The sequence below is a fragment of the Monodelphis domestica genome, chromosome 2 (genome assembly GCF_027887165.1).
Source record: "Monodelphis domestica isolate mMonDom1 chromosome 2, mMonDom1.pri, whole genome shotgun sequence".
In the NCBI taxonomy this organism is placed as follows: Eukaryota; Metazoa; Chordata; class Mammalia; order Didelphimorphia; family Didelphidae; genus Monodelphis; species Monodelphis domestica.
The window spans coordinates 363,137,638-363,160,087 of NC_077228.1; the positions used below are offsets into that span (position 1 = coordinate 363,137,638).

A 22,450-nucleotide genomic window follows, 5' to 3' on the forward strand; every position below is an offset into this window, starting at 1 on the left:
TTTAGACTTAACAAATCACTTAATCTCTCAACTCCCCATAAGCAATTCAATTAGTTGTAGAGAAAATGCTCAACTGCATTGATAAAGAAAGTTCCCTCACTGACTGTGCCTTTTGCCAATAAAATCCCCGATGAGACTAAAAATCTAAAAATGAGAACACTAGGTTCTACCTGGGGGCAATTCATGATGTCATTTTTTATAAAGCAAAGATCATTTTCTTATCCTCTGTGCTTCAGGCCTCCCTTATTGTCAGACAAATGTTTGACTCAGCTTTATGGTGAGGAAAATTAATGTTGGATTATATTATTTATTAGCAATATTTCTATGAATCCATTCTCTCAAAACCTCTGAAAGTTAGACTAGGGCTTAGCTGAGTAGTAAGGTAATCACTCCTAGGCTGCAAGGCATTTAATCTAGACAGAGAAACTTGTCTTTTGTTAAGGCAAGGTGGCGACTTCTACTCTTTTTCTATAAAGAAGAGTCTTCTGTCCAAGCACATTCCCCTTTGTCCTTGTTAGACATATCATCTCTATTTGAGGGTGACCTGGCCTAAGATAGGGGAAAGAGTCAGGGAAAACCTGAAGGAAACAACTTAGTTGGCTAGCCAAAGACTGCCAGAGGAAGTTAGGTTTCACAAACTAGCAGATATTCCATTTCTTAAGGGAAGGGTGGGGGACAACTCTTGAGAGTCAAGCCTAGAGATTGGAAGTCCTGGTTTCAAATCTGGCCTCAGACACTTTTTAGCTGTGTGACACTGGCAAGTCATTGAACCCCTCTTGCCCAGCCCTTACTATTCTTCTGCCTTGGAATTAATATTCAATGCTCAGTACTGATTCTAAGACAGAAGGTAAAGATTTAAAAAAGAGAGAGAGAAGGGTAGTTTACTGAAGCTATAGAGATCCACTCAACTGAAGAGTAATCTTTCACCTTTCCTTTAATGATATAATTGGAGAGGAGCAGAGATCTCTAAGTCCACCTCTTCTTTTAAAATATTTGCCAACTGGAACTACTAGGAGAGGTCCAAATGATGTAATGTCAGGTCAGTCAGAAGGAAAATAATTCTGTTATAAGGTTCTGTCCACTTCCTGTTCATGTCTTTCTACACAGAGTCACCATGATTGACCCATACTTTATTAATAGATCAAAGGACTATCAAGACATGGAGATATATTTGGAGGTACGGTCTCCCACTGTCCAATGACAAAAGTCCAATGGCAAAACAAAAGTCAGGATGTCTGTGGATGGCCTGAGTTGTAGTGAATGACCTTGGCAAGTCTGACCAAGCTTTAAGTGCTCCACAGTATCTGCTTCAGCTGCCTTCATGGCTGCTGGAACCAACTGTTCTCCTCCGGCCATTCTAACAGGAAATCTTCACATGCTTGGGAAAGACATCCCCTTAACTCATTGGGCTTGGGACTTGCTGGTTACCCTCCATCCATCTGCCAAAATAGTTTTACCAGGGTGGACTTGCACATACTATATATAGCCTCTGAGAGTCACAGATGAGAGTTGGGTGAAAGGTGGATATCAAACGTGGATGAACAGCACTGAAAAGGATTCCTCATGCCCTCGTACCAGAAGCGCTAGTCCTCCCTGAACATTCCATACTCCCCGAGCATGTAGGGAACAACACAGAGCATAAAGGTAACATTTTGCCTAATAGGTTCACCTCAGGTTATCCTCATTATTCACATCTGTTAAGTATCCATTTGTGTGCTTAATTGGTGTGTAGAATTCTGCCAGGGATATGCCAAGACTTGTGAAGTACAAATCCTACTCTCTTTCCCCAAGAAGATTTTATTTTATCTCTGTGAGCCTTGATATTAGTATGCATACAAATAGTGATGAAAAGAACATAGTTTCATATAATATAATGCATTTCTAAATTTAAGAATGGAAATTAAGATATATGTGTACATATATAATATATATATGTACATATATTTAAATTATTTTTGGCACAAATGAGTGGGAGATGAAATTAAATGAAATTTTTTATTTCTTATCCATCACACTGGGTATGGGGAATTTAATGTGCAGGAATAAAACTAAGTGATAGGAAAAAATGGGTTGGAGAAATTAAAAAAAAACCCTGATAGAACCTTTATAGTAAAGGGGAAAGAAGAACAGGATTCAGAGGGGAAAGAATAGGAAAAAAGAACCTATGGAAAGGGAAAGGGTAAAAAAAGGAAAAAGATGGCTGATGAAATTTGAAGGGAGAGGAATATGTTTATCTTGTAGGAAACCAGAAGATAGTTTGATCTGGTTTGGAATGATGCCATGAGCCAGGATAAGTTACAATACTCTCCTGCCCCTCCCATGATGTCATTCTTTTCTGTCAGCGAGTCCTAGGAATTGGCTTACAAGTGCTACTTTCTGGTTGCCGGTAATTATCACAACTCTTCTCTGGAGAGGCTCCCCTTTATACTCAATCCAGTTAGTCAATAAACATTTATTGTGTTTACTATGTGCCGTGTACTCTGACTGAGTGAAAGTGAAAGCTTTTATTAAGTGCTTACGATGTGCAAAGCACTGTCCTAAGTGTGGAGGGTGCAAATTGAAGAGACAGACTGAGAGATAGACTCACATCCTAATGGAAGAAGGCAACATATGTGGGAAGTTTCAGCTTTAAGTAAGATGAAAACACCTCATGGTGCTTAGAGTGCAGTGGTGATGTATCAGGTAATAAGACATCTTTAATGTAATCTTCAATTATATGACAATATCCATTTCTTATTTTGAACCATTTTACTGTTCCAAGGACTTTGGTAGGGAGTGCTTTCTTTTTCAAATATTCATTGACTGTGATCTAGTTATATGCTAGAGATACAAAGATAAAGCAAAAAGAAGTCATCTCTGCAAGAAGCTTATATGCTGATGGTATAGACAGTATACGCACGAATAGGGACTTATACATCCAATGAAGAAAAGAAGTAGCCTTTGAGGGGAAGACATTAGGATCTGGAGAGGTGGAAGACTGGGAAGAATCAGATGAAGTGTCCTGTGTGAGGAATATCAAGTAGAATCTTAGTTTGTAGAAGAGGAGGTTGCAATATTTTCCATTTTCCTGGTCTCTAGAAATAGCCTACCACCCTTATATTCGGTATTTTAGAGTATCTACTATTAAGCATTGCAGGGCAAAATGTAGTTGTTTTACTGTGACAACCAAAGGAGGAAAGTTACACATGATGCATGTTTTCCCATTCAGACTCAGTCCTCCATGCACTATCATAGGGAACTGCTTGCATCTAACTCTTCCTTAATTTCCCTTTTCCTGTATGACTCACTCTCTACTTTTGAATTTGTTCCCAGACTTGGGCTGTTTAAAGCTATTCTCAGTTCTTTTTCTCTGTCTAATACATTTTGTAAGGAAAAGCTTAGAGTTGTCTTAGTAGTGTCTCTTGAATTCATTGCTCTGACTCCTTGGTCTGACCCTATGTTCTAAAAGATAGTGATCTTTTCAAATATCCACGTTTCTACCATCTCTATTGGTTAGCCTTTTCTACTCTTTGATGGTGGATGTCCTCAGGAGTCTTGTGTCTGTAATTCCTTACAGTCGGCTAATGCAACAAAAGTTGAGTAAGGTATTGTGGTAAACCCCAAGGATGCAAATACCTACAAAAATGTCCTCAAGAGAGCACATTCCAGCTGAATGAGAAAAATCCCTTTTCTCTTCTTTCTCCCCAATATCACTGATTGAAAAACTGCACATCTATGCAATTTGATGAATTCAAGTCTCTTTGAATGTCTGGCTTATTAGGAATTTTGACAAGAGGAGGTTTCCAGTGGAGTATTCATGGGATCTACTTGTGCTGTTTGCTGTTTTTAATTAAATAACTTCAGTGAATTATTTTAGCTTTAGATGACATACTTACCAAACTTGAAGATGATAAAAAAATCTAGGACAAATAGTTAATACACCGAACAACCCTGAAAGATCCTGACAATCCATTCAACTTCATACACATTTATTAAGCACCTGGAATGTAATAGGTATTATGCTAAGTGCTATTTGTTACATAGGATCCTAGGTAAACTGTAGAGCTTAACAGATGAGAATACTAGGCTAAATGTAATAAAGTGAGAAAAAAGATAAATGTCTTATACTTGGTTCAAAAAATCAATTTTATAAAAAAAGAATGGGGGAGATATGGTAGGATAATTGATGGGGGGGGGGGGAAATCTGGTATTAGAGGACTGAGAGTTTCATGAAGTCAGAAGTCAGAAGTAACCAAAAAAGCATGCAATCTTGGACTAACTTAAGAGTCATGGCTTCCGGCAATAAAGAGACAATTGTCCTCTTTTGACTTTAGATTTAACTCTTAGTTCAATGAAATTTTAACTAGACTATTATATATAAGATAGGCAGTATAGCCTTCCCCTAATACCCTGTGGGTTGATGCAACTTAAAACTTTTCTTCTACTCTCTGCCTCTACTCAAATAGAGAAACAAATTCAATATGTCTCCTTAAGAAACAGAATTTCAGAAAGAAAAAGTTCACTTTCAGTAAGTTGAGGAAATGGTTTTTCCTAATGGCCAGGGTTACAAATGAGAAGGAACTTTGCCATTGGAAAAGCCCTGTCTATATACTCCTTCCATTCCCAGATCCTTTCCTACAGCCCTGGAAGTTCTGTTTATTTCCTTGCTGTTGCTCCTGTCTCCCACTGCACATGAATCATCGAGGGCCAGTGACTGACCTGGCTGTCGGACAAAAGTAATTGATGGCCATAAATTTGGCCCTTTGCATTGCTCAGGGGTAAGGATCCCTTTATTTCATGGGTGCATCATAAATTACTAACTCACAGCCAGGTTCTGGAGCTGTTTGTCTTTCCTAACTCCAATTAAAGTTCGTCGGATTTGATGTGTGGACTGAGCATGGAATTAGCTCCTGAGCCATGACCCTCGACCTTCTTACACTCGAGGTTTGCACGTTTGTTGTAACTCATTAAGATCTGCTGTCCTGAGAACATTCACATTGACTTCAACCTTTGAAGATGTGAAGGCAGCAGTTCTCAAGGATGTTTGTGGAAATTGCTTTGAAGACCCTTCCTCACGAAGCTGCCTCTTTGCTTTAAACACTGCAATTTTTCTTTGCCATTCCGACTGCTCCTTAGCTAGCATTTATCTCTGTAGCACCGTACATTCTCTCAACCATTTATAAAGAAAAAAGTGTAGGCAGAGAAAAAGCATGTGAAAATACCACGAAATGAGCTGAATGACCTGGGCTTGGACATACAGATTGGGAGAGCAGATCTGAACTATTATTAGAGAGTATGTGTGTTTTTAAAATTCGTTTTTGACATCTTTTGTTTTTAACATAACTAATTTATTCCCCATTTTCCTCACCTCTCAAATGAGGGGATTGAACTAAGATGGTTTCTGAGATTGCTTTTAGCTCTAGATCTATGACTATATGTGCTTGGTAAATCTTAAAGTATTTTAAAAAGCTCTGCTATTATTATTGCTATTATTATTTAAATCCCTTAACTTTTGTCTTAGTAGAAAATCTAAAACAAGAGTGGTAAGGACTAGGCAATTGAGGTGAAATGACTTGCCCAGGATCACACAGCTAGGAAGTATCAGAAACTATTAATTTAATTATAACTGTTTTTTCCATCCAGTCTGTTGATTTGAGCTCTTCTTTGGCATTGTTTTCCTTGAACCTGAATAAAAGAGCTTAACAATGAGTCATGAAGAGTTTTTTTTTGAGGTAATCATTTTATATTCTTTCTTTTTCCCTTTGCTTCTTTTTTTTAAATTGTATTTAGTCAATTTAGAACATTATTCCTTGGTTACAAGAATCATAATCTTTCCCTCCCTCCCCTCCCCACACCCTTCCAGTAGCCAACTTGCAATTCCACTGGGTTTTACACGTGTCCTTGATCAGAACCTATTTCCATGTTGTTGGTGTTTGCATTAGGATGATCATTTAGAGTCTACATCCCCAACCACATCCCCTCAACCCATGTAATCAAGCAGTTGTTTTTCTTTGGTGTTTCTACTCCCACTTTTTTCTCATGAAGAATTTTTTTTAAAAACTCCCATTCTCAGCAAGAGAACCAGAACTGGCTGAAAATGGAGAGGAAAAGTTTCAGGTATTTTTCTGCAGCCCTAGGATATACTCCTCAATGGAGCTACCTTAATGGCATGTGTGAGTGTGATGACAGTGTTGACCCATGATCAACTCCTCGAAGTAAGAAAAGGCTAAAGGTGCTCCTCTGACCACTAGCTCCATGGGGGTGACTTTGCTTCTTTTCTGGGATCCAGAAAAAATTAGAGTGGTGGCAGAAGTGATAGTGGTATAAGATAAGGATATGAAATCTTTTAGATATATTTGTTTCCTCTTTAGTATGACAAAAAAGATCAGGAATTATTCACTAGTTTATTTCCCCTGAAACCATATATAAATAAGTAGGTTGGTAGATAGATAGACTATGTATCAGGTACCATGCTTAACACTGCTAATAGAAATAAGTGAGCAATCTTACATTCTTTTGGTAAAAAACAACCTATAAAAGAGAGCTGGAAGAAAGTGGGTTATGGCATGGAAATGGCCAGGAAATCCTTGGAGGCCTGTTTCCTCACTTATCACAACTAGGAGACCCCAGAAGAGTCCAAAAGAAAGATGAGATATGTTCAGAGTATAGGCAATATTGGGAGGTAACCATAGTTCCCAAAGAGGTAGTCTACCAACTTTGTCTATTAATAAAATACCACCGATACTCTGATTCATGGGCAAGGTCACATTCCCCTTCATGTGAACAAAGGCAGTAGTGGTGTTTTTCTTCTCTGGTTTAAATGTGTACATGTAATCTCATGAATTGAGGAGGGAAAGAAAGCAAAGTGAAGGTTCAAAAAATCAAATCCCTGGTAGATGTAAGAAAAAGAAAATGACTTTTTGACTATATCATTTTACTAGCAGTAATTTAGGGACTGCAATTCAGATTAATCAAAAAAAGCAAGAGACTGACCATTCCTAAGAGGGCAAAAGAGAAAGCACTATTTCATTAATACACATTTTTATGCTCATATTAGTAAACATTTCCAAGAAAGAAAGGTAGAATTTTTTAAAGCTAAAGATTCATAATGGTTAGAGTATTGGACTTGAAATTAGAAAGAACAAGGTTAAAAAAAGCACTTTGACTGTTTATGTGAGATCCAAGACAAGTCACTTAACCTCTCTGAGTCTTGGTTTTCTCATTTGCAAAATGGGGAAGGGGAGGGTTGGACTAGATTGATTTTATGGTCCCTTTCAGATATATCTGATTCTATGAATCTATGGTATCATGTGATGTGTGCTATAAATGGAACAAAAGGGAAAGGATTAGGGTTTTTACTTCTTGGCATTCATTCAAGCCATTAGCAGACCAAATGCTATGTTATTTTTCCTGTATTGCTACTGAAAGGTAGAAAATATTTCCAGGTGGAATTGAAGTGAATAGTTTATTTGAAATTGTATTGTGATGGAGAGCAAGGTAAAAAACAAGAATGGAGAGATGCATTTGTGTGTGGCATATGCCTTAACAGCATATCTGAGGTCTCGGTCTTGGTGACAAGTAGGTTGCTCAGTGGACTAGGAGCCAGGCTCAGCAACAGAAGGTCCTGGGTTCAAATATGACCTCAGACACTACCTATCTTTATGACCCTGGGCAAATCACTTAACCTCCATTGCCTAGCCCTTACTGCTCTTCTATCTTGGAACTAATAATATTAATTCTAAGACGGAAGGTAAGGGTTTTAAAAAATTACAAAATACTTTTCACACAAATAAAGAAAAGTCTAAACACTTGGAGAAATATTAATTATTCATAGGTAGGTCAAGCCAATATAATAAAAATGGCAAGTCTATAGTAATGGATTTACTTATTTGGTTCCATATCAGTTGAACTCTAGGATGTCATGGTCTGACTGAGCAGTTGTTTTAAATGGAATTTCTCTTTCTATCTCTTCCTGCTGAGTTATATTGGTAGTATTTAGAAATACTGGTGACTTTTATAGGTTTATTTTATAGTCTTCATCTTTGCTAAAGTCATCCATTGTTACTAGTTTTTCAGTTGATTTGAATATACTATCATTACATCTACATAGAGGGAAAAATTGCCAGCTCCCTGTTGTAATGGTTGAAAAGGGTTGCCAAATTGTAATAATTAAAATTAAATTATGAGTCTGTGAGTAGCTTTAACAATTTAGTTTAATCAAAGTAGAGATAGTAAAGAGAGAGAAATGTGGAAAAGAGATAGGGAGCAGTTTAGCTAAATGCTCTTGTGAGCCTTAAGGCTCCAATCTCTACTCAAAAGTCCACAAGAGTCTCTTCAGCAAGAGTCACCAGCGCAGTAGTGTCTCCAGCAAGAGTGGCCCCAATGCAAGAATGTGTCTTCAGTCAGTTACCAATGACAGTCTCAGAATTCGAATCTGAATGGGAGTCCCAATGGGAATCAGAAGACTGAAATCCAAATGTGAATCTGAGTGTCCATTCAGTAAGAACACCAGATCCAGAGAGGTAATGTCCATCAGAATCCAAATGGGAATCTTGGTCTCTCCTTTATAAGTCATTTTCTCTACCCATTGACTCTCCCAAGTCACATCTCAGGAACCAATCATAGTTCTTTAATTTTCCTGGTACCACCCAGGGGGACAGTGCCTGTGGGATCAGTTTCCTGTCTTTGATTCCTTTCACTGTGGGCACAGCTCAAAGGACCTCCAGGTTCATGATTGATTAAATGAAAATAAATTCGCTTTTCACAGTCTTGCACCCTGTACCTACCCAGGGGACCCCAGTAGCCTCTTTCTAACTGGTTTCCTGATTGTCTTGCCATCTTTGGTTTGAGAGTAACTGCTGTTGTTGCTATTGCCACCTTCAAGGTCCTCTGCTGATCTTGTTGCCATGTTGGTTCCTGGTCAGCCCCTGCCCCAGCATCACATCTTTTTCTGACTTCCTAAATTCTATTTGAGATGTTATTTTAAAGGTTTTTGGAGGGGAATGTTGAGAAAGCTTAATTACTTCCTCTTCCCCACTGTCTTGATGACATTATATTTTGAAACAAAGTCAACATGCAGTTTACAGGGAACCTTATATAAGAATTAATTGGACGATAGTGTATTAGAGAAGTTCCCATGGGGGATCTAGGTGGCTCAGTGGATTGAGAGCCAGGCCTAGAGACAGGAGGTCCTGGGTTCAAATTTGGCCTCAGACACTTCCCAGCTGTGTGACCCTGGGCAAGTCACTTAACCCCCATTGCCTAGCCCTTACTGCTCTTCTGCCTTGGAACCAATACATAATATTGGTTCTAAGACAGAAGGTAAGGGTTTAAAAAAAAGATGCTTTTAGTTTCATGCATTGTATCATATCTCCCCTGTGAGTAGATACTCTGCTCATTACGATGTAGAAAAAGAATACAGGAGAAATTTGAGTTTAAAACCTGTCCCTGATATTAACATTGGATAACCACAGACAAATCATTTAACTTCTCTGAGCCTCAGTTTCCTCATCCATATATATATATATATATATATATATATATATATATATATATACACTAACATCACAGGGTTATTATCAGGATTAAATGAGATAACTTATGAAAAGTGCTTTTTAAATCTCAAGATGGTATTTCAACCATTGTCCTAGTTCCTCAGTAAATTCCTTTTCCCTGATCCACTGGACAGGCTGGATTTTGTCCACAGTCAAACTCTTTCCACAGAATCTGAGAATTTGAAGAGACCTTACAGGTCACCTATTCCAAATGATACCTAAACACAATACTACCCCCTCCCCTCCCGTTTTCTTCATTGTCATTGAAATCCAATTTCCCAGTGATGATCTACAGGGAGAAGAAACTACTACTTTCTGAAAACAGCTATCAAAGATGCTATATTTATAAATGTTTTGGTTAATAATGCTCTCATACCATTTCATTTTTCCTCTCATGAATTAATCCCTTAGTTTAAGATTCATTCTTTGGACTAACATTACTATATCACTGTTGGTCTAGTCTTTAACTAATATATGGCTTTTTCATGTTAAGACTTGACAATTTTTACCCAATTCTACAAATTTCCATCAATTCCAGATCACAACCTTTCCTAAATTTGAACTCTGTTACTGTAGTTCCATTCTGGGTCCTGACACTAACCTAAAACTTGTTAGAATTATTTTTTTCTTTAATTTTCTTTTATCATTTGGAGCTCAAGGCTACTTGAATATTTGACTGACTCCTGAAACCTATCTCCCATTAATATTTACTTTACTTGTCTAAAAACTGACTCATGCAATGATTGTATTAAGGGAAGACTTTTGATGTTACTATGATAAGAAAACAAAAAAGAGGAAGAAAGGCATATAACATCTACAAAAATTTTAACAACCTCAAGGGATTTAATTAACTCTGTGTGTGCAAAGATCTCAACTGGGTTGGACTCTTTAGGTAATTTTGAGGCATATAAATGCTTCTCAGCCCATTGTGAACTCTCCAAATGTAGTTTAATATGGAACCTGACTTAATTTACCTATAAAGTCTGTTTGACTAAGACTGCTTCCTTAGGGGATGTGTGAGATTATAATTCTGTTGAAGTTTGTTACACCTTTATGCCCTAAACCATAAATATTACATTATGGTAAAAATAAATAAAATCCAATGTAATTTCCCCTACAAATTCACCTTTTGATGTCCTAATCAGGGCCCAAGATTATTTTCCTAAATCCTAAGTCTGTGCACAAGCATAATAAAATCTAGATTTTCACCTCTAAAATTTCTTTCTGGTGATAGCATTATTTGACAGCAGTTACCTATCATATGAACTTGGTTTTCCCAAAATAAACTTATCAGTCATTGCTTATCTAATATTCCACTTCTCTAAGCATTAGTAAAGAACAACTTCCTGGACAACCTTTAATCTTTTTTAGTAATTTAAAGTCCTGTTGTCACAAATGTCCAAATCTAGGGGTGTCAAGGTAATTTGGTATCAAGTCTTGCAAAAAACAAACAAACAAAAAAAGTCTATTAATTGCTTAATTTTTCTAACAGGATAGACCTTAGGATCCTTCTTTTAACTTTTCTAGAGAAAGTTCACTAGCTTTTTCAACTCCTTCAATTCTTTTCTTTAGGGATTTTCATGAAGAAAGAGAAATTAAGTCATAGCATAAACCATTGGCATGTGAAAAAAGTGAGTGATGATATTTTTCTAATCAATGGCTTTCCTTACAATCAATTGCTAAATTTCTCAAGTTCTCCCGCCCACCAGGCAGCTTGAAACTTATATACAATTGATTTCATTATTAAAGAGTTTCAGGTTTCTCAGTTTTGTAGCCTGGTGGTTGACACTGATATATGACACAAACTGCTCACCCTTAAAAGAATCATTTCCTCTTTTTTTAAGAATATTTCTGAAACATTTAAATAGAAGATAAATTGGTTTGAAAACAGAGCCAGGCAATGATTACCTTCCATCTTACTCCAGGGGGTAATTTTGCTTGGAGCTGAGTTTAAGGTGAAGAGGGTAATATGCAATTGAAAATCTTAAAAAAAAAGTTACTCCTCTAATTCCCACCAGCATATTCTAACCATGGTAGATTAGCTGTAACAAACAGTCTTCCTTCTTTACAGTATGTCAAATGAGCTACTATCAAACATTTATAACAGTCACAGTGGCTGTTAAATCAGAGGCACTGGGTACTATTTACCAACTAACAGAACCAAAATACTCTCTGATTTTGCTGCAGAGAATGGTAGGGGATTCCAAGAATGAAACAGGGCAGATGGAAGCGGGTGAGAGGAGTGGCTAAAGTATGGAGTTTGTGAGGGAAGATTAGTTCATTTCTCTTATTGGGCTCCTCTCCAAAAAGAGTCATCTGGTTAGTTGGCAAATACAGAATCAAACAACCATGTGCCAGATGTGCATTGCTGCTGTTGAGCCATCTGTAGCATGTTCCTGTGCCATATGCCAGTTTTATATTTGGTTGAGTAGGGTATCTGAGGCAAAATTCACAGTGCAGTTGTTTTTGCTATTATTTCTGAAGATTTGATCAGAAAAAATGTAATGATCTCTAGCTATACTGGGGACTGAGCAGAATGTAGTTTGGATGATCACTGACAAGATTGCTCATGGTCTTAATTCAACAGCTAGAAACAAACATGAGTTTAAGTTGCTTGGTGTGGGAGTTAGCATTATGGGAGACTGATCCAAACCATTTGATGTCCTTCTCAACCTCAGTCATCTTTAGTTTCCTCCAAAAAAAAAGAGTCCCCATTTTAATCTCATTAGATTATGGTAGTGAAAAAGATAGTACTGTAGAGTAAATGAAGGGAAGACCAGGTGTTCTTGTTCATTGAATGAAGGTCAACAGTTTTTTATTTCAGAGATATTTCTCTTTTCCCTTGAAAACATTAGTGTGTAAAGCTACTTTGAGTTCCACAGTCAATTTAATACATGTACATGCGATTAATAAAATAGCAAAGGAAGAATTGGAAAATTTTTGAGTTATCCTCTGTACACATCAAGCCAATTGAGCTAATTGTTTGTTTGTATAACAGATTGTTCCTTGATTACAGGCCATTAATCACCATTAATAAAGGAAACAAGTATCCTTTTTTTAGTTGGTAATCAAGTTCAGTTAACATTTTTCTGTACTCACTTCAAGACCTAGAGTCCAACTTAAATTAAGAGAAACTTTTTCTTGTGAAATTGTGATTTCATCGAACAGAAACCTTGCTAGAGTAACACAGATTTGCAATTGTTCTGCAACTTTCATTCTTAGAAAGTTGCTCCAAAATTTCTTGTCTTTTTTTATTCTGATAGAAATATAAATGAAATTCTAATTCATTTATTTAATAATTTTCTTTCCCATCTGCTAGTATTCTATTACATATCTTTTGAGTTTAATGAATATCTTACTGAAACACAAAGGAATGAGGCTATATTTTTCCTTAAAAATGTCTGAAATGATCTTATTACTATGAAAAATTTTACTTGGACAAAGTAAGTCAACTGTACTTTAACAAAAGTGAAAGAAAATGTTGGGATTTGTCAACTAAGAAATATTCCATACTAAGTTTTTGAGTCAACACCTGGGCAATGATGCACTCTAAAGACAACTTTTGCAAATGTTTCAATATGCATTCCCATACAATTATAAATCTTAAAGGTATAGTTAGGCAAGCTGACCTGATTTTCAGTCATTTGAAATCTTGAAAAGAAATCCTTAAGTGAAAGACAAAAAGGCCCTGTTAAAAATTCTGAAGTTGTTAAAGGAGTTAGCCCCGGGAATCATATTGCTCAATTTTATGGGTGTATATAAAGTACACAGTAAATATCTGATATTGGTATTATGTATTACTGGGCCTAGATTATGTTCATTTGTCAGAAACTGCTCAGGTTAGGTAAATAGGCAATTCGTTTATTTGTTTTAAATGTAAGCAGAGAAAGTCTAGAGGTGTGAATCAACTTTACTTATGTTGAAAAAGATAACTATGTTCCTAAGAGTCTCTAAAGACCATCTAATTTATCTACTATTAAGAGAGTTTTTTTTTTTTATCTCTTCCTTCTTCTCTTTAAGAGGCAAGGGAGCAAAAATATTTCTGAGTAAAAGCCCCCCTGCTGTGCAGGCTGTCAGTTGTTGAAAGTTAGGAGGATGTGGCTAAGACAAAAGTTGCAGGCACTTGGAAGGGGCTTTTGTCTCTGGGTCCCCTGGAGAGCAGAGGTGTCTGTCTATGCCTCCGAGACAAATGGGCAGTTGGAAAAATAACTGAAAGGGGGTAAAGAGAAATGGATTTAAGGAGGTGAAAGGTGATTAATGCTTATTGATTAACTTAGATAGGTAGTTAGATCGTGCGTATATTCTTAGATAGACAGAGTAGGTAGATAGGCTTGGCCTGCCCTGGCAGAAGATACTGCCCATGAAAGTAGATAGATTTAGGGTTTTTTTAGAAATTTTTAGTTAGGATTGGGATCTTAGGTATAGGTATAAGAGATTTCACTTTTCTCCTTTCTATTTCCTATCTGAACTTTCCTCAAAATAAACTAAGTGTTTTGTGTTTTACCAAACTGGTTTCCTGACTTTTGTTCAAACTCCTACCCCCCAAATTTTAACCCTTTACAGTCTGAAGAGACAGTTAGGAATCTGATTAATCTATTAATCTTCTGTTCCTTATTAATAATAGGAACAAGTAGAAGTGTAACCATGGTGCTAAATATCATGGTAAGGGTAGTAAAAGAGGTGGTGCCAATTTACCTCAGACAACTCCCACTACCTGAGACCTTCAATGAGATTTTACATCTCACAGTTTTGGATTTTCTCTGGTTAGTATTTGTGCTGTCTGCATTGTTTCAAGGGTACCAAGTGTATTAAATATTTAGTTTAATCCTTACTAAGAAAAAGAAACAACTAAAAGAGAAATTAATGGAGACTAGAGTTGTATACCTTGAGGACTGCATCTCTCAATTGACTAAAATTATTGCCTACCAAAAATGAAACTATCTTTAAAATTGAAGATAGTATCTCTCAAATGGCTAAAAATATAATACAACAAAATGAAACTATCTCTTATGTGAACCAATCTGCCTCTCCTACTGTTTCTAATTCTCTCACCTAGGCAGCTAAAACTAAAAACCAAAAGAAAGAAGATACTACCCCTAGCGTACTCCTTTTAAGAGAAGTACCAACTTTTAATCCAAAAAAGAAAAAGTTAGTAATTCTTAGGCACCACAGGCCATTTACCCCTCAGCATATGGAGGGATTTAAGTGCAGTATTCCTTCTTTTGAGGAGGAGCCCATAGCGTTTTAAAAAAGCTACAGACGATATGTAGCAATCTGATCCAACTTGGATTGATTTTAATATATTCTAGATGAGTTACTAACAAAAAGAGAAAAGGATAAAGTTATCAGCCGTACCAATAAGAAGTGGGGCACAGTTCACTGGCCTGTGAATGACCCTCATTGGGACTTTAATGATGAAAGGGACTATGTAAGGTTGTGCCAAGCTAGGGAGGCAGTTCTTGATGTGATGAGAATTTGTTCAGATAGAACTGGTACCTAGACAAAATTTAAAAAGCTAAAGCAAGACATAAGAGAAAATCCTTCACAGTTCATGGACAAACTTATAGAACTGGGAGGAAGATAGGTAGACAGACTTGACCAGAGAAAGAGACACTAGTATGTTTAAAGGAATAGCTTTCTCTAACACCTAGGTACTAGAAAACTCCTATCTGCCAAGACAACCCATTGTGCTTTAATTTTTATACGCCCCCCAAACCAATTGCGTCTAAATTTGCCTTTCTACATATTTTATCCATTAACTCCAGTTCTGTTTTCTGGATCAAAAACAGAATAAATGTACCCTTTCTTCTACCAGATAGCCCTTCAGATACTTGAAGATGACTATCCATCATGGCTCCAACTATGTCTTCTTTTCTCCAGACTGAATAACTACAGTTTTTTTAACAAATCATTTTCATTCTTTGGACCCAATGATTCAGCTTCCTTCTTCTTCTTTCCCTGCAACTTCCTTCTTCTCTTTGTAAGTTCTTAGAACTTCTATTTTGAGGAAGCGCCCAAAGACAGCTATCTTTCATTCTCAAAACTCTACCACTAAGCTGTCATATGAGGATTCTCTTCTAACTCTTGATTTTCAGCTCCTTTTTATGTGTTGTCTTCCTTTGTTAGAATGTAAACTCTTTGAAGGCAAAGACTTTTTCTTTTACTTTTATTAAAAATAATAATAATAACTAACATTTAGTGCTTTAAGATTTGCAAAATACCTGACAAATTGTATCTCATTTTATTCTCATAGCAACCTAGTGAAGCGAGTGCTATTATTTTCACTCCCATTTTACAGACAAGGAGAAAATTGGACCAGATAGCAGTTAAGATGATTTTCATATTTTTACTCATATTAATTAGCATTCCACTTAAAAGGTTGGCAATGTGCTTCAAAGACAACAAAATGTTAGGAGGCAAGAGGAAAATCACTTCAAAATAAGCCTGTGGCTCGGCAATGGATGGGATGATGATAAGAGCAGAAAGAGAGGCAAATTCAGGCAAACTCATGTGGTAGAAATAGCATTAGGTTTATTTATAGGATCATAGATTCAAATCTTGAAGAAACCTCAAAAATCTTTTAATCCAAAAAGAGTGGTTTGGAATAGAATCATAGCTCAGCTCAGTCTTCTCCCCATTTCCCACTACCTCCAAAGCTTTTTGAGATCTCTCCATCATGTCATTCTTCACTAGGAAGCTCATCATTTGGAAATATTATTATTTTGCAAGACTGAATCTTCCCAATACTCGCATATCCTCAATATCCTCTATCCCTTTGGATCTTTTGATTAGAGAGGCAGTGTCATAAGTTCTAGGATATCTATTTAATAAAGAGAGGGCTCAGCCTAGTCTTATCCTAATTCTCCACAGCAATATTGCCTTGGGATCTCTTTGGACTTCTTCATCATGCCTTATTACCCCGATTTTCAGCATTATTTTGTGTGTTCTCTTCCCAAATTAGATAATAAGCTTTTTGAGGGTAAAGACTATCATTGTTTTTTATTTCAATATATAATGCTTAGCACAGTTCTTGGTGCACAATAGGAACTTCACAATTTTTTTGACTGGATGACTGGATGAATACTTACCAGGTATATTGTCATTTTTTCTATTCTTTCTTTCATAAAGCCCTAGAAAAATATTTTTGTTAGCTTCTTCCATTTCTTTTCTCTCACCTACTTCTCAGCCCTTACCTGTCATATTTCTGATCTCATCATTCAACTATATATAAATGAATAGTACATTTATATTTACCTGTTGAAAATAATGACCATCTGTAGAACCGAGAACTGGGGAAGTTATTATGACAGTTACATTTCAGATTTTTTCTGAGAAAACTAGTAAACTGCATAAATTAACTTTTAAAGAAATTTTACAGATGATCCTAGATACCTACAAATTAACTAAAATAATGATATTTGGATCTTTTAAATTCTGTTAAAATTCATTTAGAGAGGAGAAGCTTCAACCCTGGTCCTTTTCACTATATGATTCTATTCTTTGTTTTTCACTAATTAGTCTTTCTCTTCTCCCTCACTTTTTAAATATAAGGATTCCCTGAAGCACTGCACTTTGTCCACTCTTCCACACTGTACTCTTTTTCTTTATCATTGTTGACTGACCCTTCTATTCCTGTCTATCATTGATTCAAGGAGATCTCCAATTATTGTGTCTCAGACAGGAATAGGGTGCAGAGGTCATTGTAGACTACTAACTTTGCTAGTACAAAGAACCTCAGACACTCAATAGCACAAATAGACGTGCAAATGGGGTCACACAATCCAACCTGCAGGGTTCTTCTAAGGATGCAAGTGATAAGATAATGTTGCCCCAAATGAGAAAGCCAAGTCCATAAAGGAACTTTAGACAGATGATCCACAGCAATGTTGGTAGGAATCTACAGCAGGTCATGTTTTCAAGCACTGTCCTATAAACTCCTCTGAGATTTTGTTGGACTGCTTCATCCGTGTGTGCACTACCTATAAGGTTGAAGGTTGCAATTATCCACCCCACCTCTTCTTGTACAAATCTTGTCCCGCCTTTCCCCCCACCCCCATAAATCAGGGATTGGCAAATTGGCCCATTAACAAATCTGCCCCCCCATCTGTTTTTCTACAATCTATTCATGAGTTAATAATATTTCTTATATTTTTAAATGGTTGAAAAAAATCAAAAGAAGAATAATATTTTGTGACATGAAAATTACATGAAATTCAAATTTCAATGACCATAAATAAAATTTTATTGGAGCATAGTCATTCTCTTTCATTTAACATATTGCTTATGGCTGCTTTCATGCTATAATTGCTGAGTTAAGTGGTTATGACAGGGACCGTCTGTGGGCCCTTATAGTTTTGCATTACTCCTTGGAATACTACAAATTGCAGTGACTCAGTTCCAACTTAACAGCATTTTGAGTGTCATGTGTATCATTGTGTCATTTATTATTATTACCTGTTCTCATCCATCATGATGAAAAAAGAAAAGAATAGAAAAGTGGGACATTGAATGTTGTACTTTCTTTTTCTTTTTCTTTTTTTTAAACCCTTACCTTACATCTTAGAATTAATACTGGTTATTGGTTCCAAGGCAGACTAGCAGAAAGGGCTAGGCAATGGGGGTTAAGTGACTTGCCTAGGGTCATACAGCTAGGAAGTGTCCGAGGCCATATTTGAACCCAGGACCTCCCATCTTTAGGCCTGTCTCTCAATCCACTGAACCATTCAGCTAACCCCTGAATGGTGTACTTTCAAGGTGCAATGTAATGAGAATTATTCTATTATCAGATTAACTGAGAAAGTTATTGCATTAATTATGCAATGACACTATGGATGTGCCAAAATAAAGCAATCAATAGCATTAACAGAGTAAACACTTGTCACAGTATTGCCAACTCATTGGAAAGTAATGATCAGGAAAATCAGAAAACTTAAAATGGAATGTCTCATAACAGCAGAATTTCTTAAGAAAAATAAAAAGTTAAAATGAGTTTGAAATCAATATAAGTTTCTAATTGGTTCATTTGTTAATACAACCAGGAAAAACATTTACCAATGGTGAGTTAACTAAATCATGTTTGCAGCAGCTGGAGAAACATATTCAGAGAAAATAAACTTTTGTTTGACTATTAGCTTTTTGGATAAATGAAAATCACATGTTCAAATTGATATCAGTATTTGGTAGTTCCTATATGTGTGAAAAGACATTTTCAAAGATGAAATACATAAAATCATTATAAATCAGCATTAGCATTTGAGCATTTGTTATCAATTTTGACAATAGGGAATAATAACTTTGACTTCAAATTATGTGAAGTATTATCTCCTATAAGAATTATCATTAGATTTACATTACAAAAATAGTGTACTCAATTACTATATTTTATTTTGAATTTCATCAATAAAAAGTGATGGCGATTTGTTTTCTCTACAGATAAATAAATAATTAACATGTTAGATTTTTTTTCTCTTGGTGTCCAAAGCCTAAAATATTTTCTTTCTGGCCTTTTGTAGAAAATGTTCGCTGAGAGGACACTTGGTAGATACTTTGTAGCTGTGTGACCCTGGGCAAGTCACTTAAATCCAGTTGCTTAGTCTTTACTGCTCTTCTGCCTTGGAATCAATACTTAGTATAGTTTCCAAGACAGAAGGTAAGAGTTCAACAAAAAGAAAAAAAATGAAAAAATTTGCTGATTCCTGATGTAAATCAAATGTCTGAGATGCCTTCCTCTAGATCCTTTGATATTACATGGATTCCCTATGAGCTATTTTTCCTTCCATGCCATTCATCTTTATTAGGTGAAAAGGAAAAAAAAAAAGTCTCTGTTCTTAAATTTTTAGGTTGTATTTTCTTATATCACAATTATTTCTGAGCAGACCCCTCCAATTCCCCCTTATAGGTCTTTTTTTTAATATATTATAAAGAAAAACAGGTAAGCAAAACCAACTGACAAAGTGACCAAATCTGATACCATATTCAGCATTCCATATTCACAGTCCTCACCTTTCCAGTAAAAGAAGGGTGGTATAATTGTTCATCTATTCTCCATATTTCTCTCTCTTATTTTGAGTTTAACCCATTTCCTTTATTAGACCTATGTCCCCAATAATATTGTTTTTGTAATTATCCCATACAACCTACCTTTGGTAATATAGTAGATCTCATTCATGTCTACAACCTACAATGCTTGTCTCCATTGTCCTTTGGATGATTTACAACCTTATTTGTTCAGAAACTATGGCATTGTGTGGTTTAAAGTCATACAGCATCACTGAGAGAATATTGGCAGTAAAAGGATAGAAATTTCCTTCAAAGAGAACCTTGGGGTCATTAAAAACCTACACAACTTTCCAAAGGCAATCCACTTAACTCTCTTCCTTCCCTTTAATTCTGGCCCAGTTCATTGTCTATGTAGAGTCTGTCAAATATTGATGCTCATATACATTTAAAGACAACCTCCAAGGTTCTTTCCAGCTCTGAGGAATGAGAGTCCTGCAGAGGCTATAAGCTGTTGGGCTCTTTTATTTTTTACTTTTGATCTATGTTTTCCAAATTTTTTTTACTATCCTCACCTTTGCATTGATGTCCCTGAATGTTTTGTGAATTTAATGTAAGTTGCTCTCTCTTATTCCATTTGAAAACCCATTTTGATCAGGATCAGCCCCAACGTTTGACTGGGTCCCCACAGGAACTACCAAGAGGTCTTGTGGCTATTTGGGTCTCAGCAGAGGCTGGCCCCAAATGCCATGTGACTCCTGGGATCCTGAAGACTAGGTTTTCTCCCACCAGAGAGATGCAGAAGGAGTGATGTCATTGTCCTTATAAGAAAGGGGACAGAGCAGGTGCTCCATTCCTTCTCTTTTAGGCTGGAGAGTCTTCTGAACAGGGTAGCAGTAGTATACAGATTAATTAGAAGTAGTCTGTATCATGCAATTTCCTCTCTCTCTCTTTCTCTAACTTTTACTAATAAATAATTTTAAATTAATATACATTCTCTGGAGGATTTTAAGCATAACATATAAGTATGTTTTGATGACTTGGAGGATCTACTTTGATTTCTCATAGAATTTCTCTAGCTCCTCAGCCTTTGATATTAGTATATAACTTCAGCTTTGTGGGATAAGGCCCTCTGTGCTACCTGAACCAGATTTAAATATATATTAATAAATACTTAACATAAATAAAAATATAATGGAATATAAATAATGTTAATTCATGTTTTTTCTGAATTAATATGTACCATTTTAATTTGAACTTAACACCACTGGTCTACATGGTATTTGTGAGCACTGCAGGATGAAGGAAACAAGTCTTCTTATGAAATAATTTTTCCTATTATTTTGGGATTGATAATAAAACTAGATACACAAACTCACAAACCCCTTCTCTTTAAGAAGAACCTGTGAACCATCTTTCCATTAAACAGCAATTTCCTTTTGTCTTCTGGTTTCATTCATAATGAGGATCTCAAAACTGATATGACTCAGTCCTTCCATCCAGTGACTCACAGAACATTGGATGATAAGATTACTGTTTATAGAATATCTAAAATCTAAGTGATTCTTGATCACTTTTGTCCTCTTTTTCTCCAGTATGCCACCATCAATGGCAGAAGCTGAAGGAAGGTTTATAAAACCAAAGAACATTTTATGATTTTATTTGTTTAATAGGTGGCCATGACCATAAAATTCTTTACTAAGCAGCCAACCTCCTGGTAATGAGCCTCTCCATACTGAATTGAACAGATCAGAAGCTGATCATAATCCAAACCTTTCCAGTAGGGTAAAACCCTTTGGAGTACCATTACAATTTCAATGACTAATCACCACTTTGCCACTTTTTCCCTTCTGCCCATGGGCCTTTTCAACTTTGGAGATCAGACTATGAGAAGTTAAGCCTTGAAGAAATTCCCATGCCTATATGTATCTCTTTCTGTGACATATACTTAAGGAGAAGAGTGATATGTCCACTGGAACCAGTGGTGTATCCTCATTGATCCTTTTTTATGATCAGGTAAATTTTTCATTCTAAATATTTTATGGCCTATGAGCATCTCACTGCATTACAAGAATGAATTATTGTATTGGTTTGAGTTACACTTGGGCCTGAGCAGCCCTGAAATTATCCAATTCAAGGGATGAAATGGTGCATTTTTAAATGGAGAACCACAAGGCTATTCTATCCCTACAATTTCTTAAGGTCATACCCTTTCATTTACCTCTAATCCTTGATCACTTAGAAGGAACTGATAGTTGGGAAATGGACATATTTCCAAAATGAGAGACTGGATGATTGAGTTTGAAATTTTAGCAAAATGACATAAATTAATGAAAATTAAAAATGAAATCAAGAACTTATTTCCTTTACTTCCTAAGAAGAAATACAGTGATGGTTTGATTTCATATTTTTATTTACTAATGACATGATCAGAAATCTTATATTCCTAGCTCAGCATATTAACAGTTCATAGCCATTTTCAGATGCAGTCTAGATTTAAGCTCTTCTACAAACAGCTCTTTCAATCTGTTAGTTGTAGAATAATTGCTAGTCTGAATTGCAAAAGGAAGTTGACTTACTCCATACAAATGAAATTATAAGCCTGTTTTTTTTTAATCATGGTTGTAGGGCAGTGGTGTTAATTACTAGAATTAAAAATTGATACATCTGACTATAGAGTTTGGTTTTGATCATCATCACTGCGAATAAGGCAAAGCTATAAGGCATTCCAAAATAGTGACAGGTTTTGGAAATAGGAAATCATTGTGATATAATGGAAAGAGCACTGTAGTAGGAATCTGAATTCAAATCCTGAATCTGTTACCTGTAGGACCTTTAGTGAGTCACTTAAACTCTGCCTCAGTCTCCTTATCTTTAAAATGATGAAGTGAGACAGATGTTCTTTCTAGGCCTGAGTCTAC

The 22,450-nt window shown here is 36.1% G+C and overlaps 1 long non-coding RNA gene across 2 annotated transcripts in view; it reads left to right on the plus strand.

The window, feature by feature from the left end:
* The window catches only part of LOC103105027 (uncharacterized), a 74,728-nt gene that overhangs the window by 11,924 nt on the left and 40,354 nt on the right, over window positions 1–22,450 (plus strand). The window contains exon 1 of one of the 2 annotated variants that reach the window (XR_008916630.1): window positions 10,892–11,164. The exons of the other annotated variant lie outside the window; for it this stretch is intronic. This is a non-coding gene — a long non-coding RNA (uncharacterized LOC103105027). Of the gene's footprint in view, window positions 1–10,891; window positions 11,165–22,450 lie in introns of those variants that run through there. 2 annotated transcript variants of the gene reach the window in all.